The sequence below is a fragment of the Myripristis murdjan genome, chromosome 22, assembly GCF_902150065.1.
Source record: "Myripristis murdjan chromosome 22, fMyrMur1.1, whole genome shotgun sequence".
In the NCBI taxonomy this organism is placed as follows: domain Eukaryota; kingdom Metazoa; phylum Chordata; class Actinopteri; order Holocentriformes; family Holocentridae; genus Myripristis; species Myripristis murdjan.
The window spans coordinates 31,849,513-31,854,724 of NC_044001.1; the positions used below are offsets into that span (position 1 = coordinate 31,849,513).

Below are 5,212 nucleotides of genomic sequence, written 5' to 3' on the forward strand. Positions count from 1 at the left end.
CCCATTCAAATGATCAGAATCAGGTGTCCTAATCACTTGGCCTGGCCACAGGTGTATAAAATCAAGCACTCAGGCATGCAGACTGTGAAACAAGACATTTGTGAAAGAATGGGCCGCTCTCAGGAGCTCAGTGAATTCCAGCGTGGAACTGTCATAGGATGCCACCTGTGCAACAAATCCAGTCGTGAAATTTCCTCGCTCCTAAATATTCCACAGTCAACTGTCAGCTCTATTATAACAAAATGGAAGCGTTTGGGAACAACAGCAACTCAGCCTCGAAGTGGTAGGCCACGTAAAGTGACGGAGAGGGGTCAGCGGATGCTGAAGCGCATAGTGCAAAGAGGTCGCCGACTTTCTGCACAGTCAGTTGCTACAGAGCTACACACTTCATGTGACCTTCAGATTAGCCCAAGTACAGTACGCAGAGAGCTTCATGGAATGGGTTTCCATGGCCGAGCAGCTGCAGCCAAGCCACACATCACCAAGTGCAATGCAAAGCGTCGGATGCAATGGTGTAAAGCACGCCGCCACTGGCCTCTAGAGCAGTGGAGACGCGTTCTCTGGAGTGATGAATCACGCTTTTCCATCTGGCAATCTGATGGACGAGTCTGGGTTTGGAGGTTGCCAGGAGAACGGTACATTTCAGACTGCATTGTGCCGACTGTGAAATTTGGTGGAGGAGGAATTATGGTGTGGGGTTGTTTTTCAGGAGCTGGGCTTGGCCCCTTAGTTCCAGTGAAAGGAACTTTGAATGCTTCAGGATATCAAAACATTTTGGACAATTCCATGCTCCCAACCTTGTGGGAACAGTTTGGAGCGGGCCCCTTCCTCTTCCAACATGACTGTGCACCAGTGCACAAAGCAAGGTCCATAAAGACATGGATGACAGAGTCTGGTGTGGATGAACTTGACTGGCCTGCACAGAGTCCTGACCTGAACCCGATAGAACACCTTTGGGATGAATTAGAGCGGAGACTGAGAGCCAGGCCTTCTCGACCAACATCAGTGTGTGACCTCACCAATGCGCTTTTGGAAGAATGGTCAAAAATTCCTATAAACACTCTCCTCAACCTTGTGGACAGTCTTCCCAGAAGAGTTGAAGCTGTAATAGCTGCAAAAGGTGGACCGACATCATATTGAACTCTATGGGTTAGGAATGGGATGGCACTTCAGTTCATAGTATGAGTAAAGGCAGGTGAGCGAATACTTTTGGTAATATAGTGTATATATATATATATATATGTGTGTGTGTGTGTGTGTGTGTGTGTGTATATATATATATATATATATATATATATATATATATATATGTGTGTGTGTGTGTGTCTACAATAGCTGGCTAATTGTCTGTTCAACTGAAAATTAAGTCATCAATAGGCCACATCTCCCCCCAGCCTCACCTGTGCAGTTTGATTTGTTCGTGACAAGCTTGTGTTAGTGACATTGACCTCAGCAGGAAAATACAAGCACATTTTCTTTATTCACTTGGATTGTTTTATTTTAGTAAATTATGTAGACTTTGTGATAGATAGCTGAGGATTCAAACACCAGCTGATTCCAGCCTCACTTCTCATCTCTCTCCTGTTTCCATCATTGGTGTGTTAGCTGCCAGTTTCCATGATTAAAGAGCTTGTGTTCAAATTTGGAGCAATGAGACAAAGGGCCCTATCTTACGCCAGACTCCCTAAACCTGTTATTTGCGGATTTAGGATTTAGGAAGAGGCGTTCCCCCGTAAAAGTTGCTATCTTGTGCACCTCCCGCTATCCGCAAAACACTTGCGCTACCCGCTGTATTATGCATAGGCGTGTTTTGGGCGTTACGCCAGTTAAACCAATCAGTGTGCCAGGTGCCATTGCCTTTAAGGGCAGGCTGCGCTATCCTAAATCCTAAATCCTAAACCCGCGATGGAGAGAGGGAGGTAGATTTTCTCAGGGGTCCTACTGAAGCTAAAGCAAGTTGGCTTTATATATATACATATTATATATTATATTATAGGCGAGTTAATTCAGGACGTGGAGCCACATGTGTCCAAGTTGACGTGTCACAAGGTTGTACTGATTGAGTAAAATCCCCAGGTCACACCACACACACACAAGAGGCAGAGGTGGAACTATGTGTAAACTAATTTATTGACAAGGTAGATTGGGCAAATAAAATATTAAAAATAAAAATATATCACAGCTGCTGGCTTATGATAAAACAAAACGTGCTGGCGTAAGTGTCCAATTAAAACAATATTTCCTCTAAACAGTCTATATGAGTAATACACTCAGTCCATTCCGGCGACGTCCCGGTATCAGTCCGACCGTGTGCGTGGCGAGGCTCCGTCGGGGCGCGCATTGAAGCCGCCTGGGCGCGCTCTCCTAACAGCCCAAACTTTAGGGAAACCGGATAGCGGGTGGTTAGGACCACCCGCTATCCGGTTTCCCTAAAGTGTGTGCGCAAGATAGCAATTTTAGGGATAGCGCATGAAACACGCCCACTGACACACCTCCAGGCCCAAATGACAGAGTCGGCATAAGGGATAGCGGGTAGTGTGGGCGCAAGATACCATTTAGGAAGTGGAAGTTCCTAAATCCGCAATTTGCGGGTAGCGGGTAGTGGCAGCGGGTAGCGGGTAGCACAAGATAGGGCCCAAAGGTTTTAGGTAAGCTTTCTTATTTTCAGTCAGGTAGCAGACAGTAAGAGTGAGGATGATTTAAAAAAGGAAAGTCTTTTTGCATTCACTTTTCTGTAGATTTTCAGTTTTGAGTCCAATTAATAAAGATATCAGCGTGCATGCTATTCTTGGCGTTACCATCGAAGAGTGCGGTGCAATATCAAACTTCACTCACTTTAACTCAAAGAACAGAAAAAAATAAACTTTGTCCCACTCAGCCTGCGCTCCACTATTCATTTCTGTTTTGTAGTCAGCCTCTGTTTTATGGTAGGGGCTATTCCCAATTGAATGTTTTATTCACTGTTAGCACTGTATTGTATGTGATGGCTGTTTATGTAGGCAGCCTGGCCCCACAAGCCGCCGCTGCCCATGTGTCTGTTGGCAGACCGGGAGGAAAGAGTCGAGTAGGACGGACCTCCCCATCGCATTTAAACAGCCTCTGCATGTCGACGCAGATCGGGCAGCATCCAGAACTAAAGCACTGGGGGTTTACTATGAAATATGTGGCAGGTGCAGGCACATTGCTATTTAAATGGTCCTTGAGCTGAACAATACATACATGCTCCAAACTGTGACTAGCGGTTTAGATTTTTTACTTGAACTGTTCCAAAATGTCAGCTGATCCATAGTTAAAAACTCCAAACATAGGGAATAATATTTAACATACATTTAAACATTCCTGTAAACATTCAAAGACTATTCAGCACTAGAGATGGGCCATACGCTCTGAGGGGAACACTGATTTTAAAGCAACCTAGAGTTCGCACCACTCTGAAAACCCTGTGCATATCAGTTTGTGGAGTGAAACAGTGGAATGGTCTTCCTGATAATGTTAAACTAAGCAGAAATGTCTTACTTTTTAAAAAACGGTTCAAATTCATGATATTAGAAAAATACAGATTAGAAGGATAGTTGATTACTGCTGTTAGATCCAGTCGGGTACCAAGCATGACGATGTTATTTGTGACAGGGAATAGGGCCTATGTTCCCCAAAATCCCACTCCTCACCTGACTCTGAAGGCAACCTTGGTAGGTGGGTGTGGAGAGGTAGCAGCTCCACCCACAGACCAATCTCCCAATTTGCGGCTCACGGCAGGTGTATATAAAGGGGTTAGCTCATCAGCCAGTATGCAATGCTGGTTGATGGGCTGCCCTGGTGATTTCTCCTGCTGTGAGCTGCCAATTGAGGTAGGATGTTGTGACTGTCTGGCTTTAGAGTTCCAGTATTTACTAATCAGACACTACTGTTTCTATGGGCAGCTTTCCCTCCACTGTATCTTGTTTTTATGTTTTATAGCTGTGTGGCCCCAGTTGGGAACAAGACATGAGTTCTCCCTCCAGCAGAGGTTTGAGTCTGTTCTAGGACTGGTAAGTAGGGTGCTTGGTGGCACCTGAGGTAAATTTATTAGATATATATACTGTAGCACTGTAGGATAACCATTGTGTTTTCTCATAGGTTCCTGCAGTTGCTGTTTTCTGCCTCCCAGTTTTTGATATGTTGTCCATGTGAACCTCTGGTATACCTGCTGTCGTTCTTAAGATAATTCTTGTACTTTTATTGGAGTGTTGTGTTTTTCACAGGTTGTGAGTGCCGCCAGGTGGGGTCAGCCACCCGGGTGAGGTCTCCTTCACTGTGTTGCTGTGGCTTGGAGCACTGGGCACCTTTTTTTCTCTTTTGTTTTAGTTTGCTGTGTGTGTGTGTGAGTGTATGCACCCCCGGACACTCTTCCCCTTTAAAACCTGCCCCCATCTTTTCGGCGGCCTCAGCCATAACCTTGTTCCAGTGTGTTTTAGTGGCACATGATATTTTTAGCTTGTGGATCTGTTTAAAATAATTGCTCATTGTAATAAAATATATCTTTATACGTACCCCTTTTTTATCAGGCAGTGATTTATTTATTTTCCTTTTGAAGCTGTTTTTTTTTTTTTTTTAGGGATCTTCACCCCCTCCCTCCACTTACACACTAAACAAATCAATAAACACTTTGACTTTTGAATCGCCATCTCCTTTGCCTCTTTCTTTCTGTTGGTGAACGAACTTGTGAATGTCCAGGCTGGTAATCACATCTTGGCCTCCTAACTTTGAAGTTCAGGCACATTTAAATGTAGTGCCTTAGGTTTGGTTCTTACCACTCTGTCACATTCTGTCCTAGTTTTCCAGGCCTTGAGGTTTTTGTTGTTGTTTTTGGGACGGGTATTACTTCCCTTGGTAAGGGGTAAAAGGGTGCATTTGTAATTGGGTATTTTTCCCTTGGTGTTATCAGTATTTGCTACATTTTTGGCTTGTTATGTTTTATACTTCATGGAATGAAGTAAATAATTTTCTTCTAAAAGAAGCATACAAAAGTCAAGACAAATAGGATGTAAATTATATTATGGATACAATGATATTGCAACAAAGGTTGCTGTTGGTTTTTTGTTTCGTTTTGTTTTTTACTAGAGATTGTTATTGTGAAGGTTATGCTGAGATAAACATTAACTTCATGGAGTTGGGGGAGGCTTTAAATAAGCTATAGCTTCAGCCTTACCCTTTTGGCAGACTCATTTTGTCT

The 5,212-nt window shown here is 43.8% G+C and overlaps 1 long non-coding RNA gene across 1 annotated transcript; it reads left to right on the forward strand.

Annotated features, from left to right (window-relative positions):
* Positions 1-2,449: 2,449 nt before the first annotated feature.
* LOC115380749 (uncharacterized) lies at positions 2,450-4,530 on the forward strand. Its single transcript, XR_003930363.1, has 2 exons — positions 2,450-3,848; positions 3,958-4,530. It is a non-coding gene; the product is annotated as an uncharacterized LOC115380749 (long non-coding RNA).
* Positions 4,531-5,212: the final 682 nt, after the last annotated feature.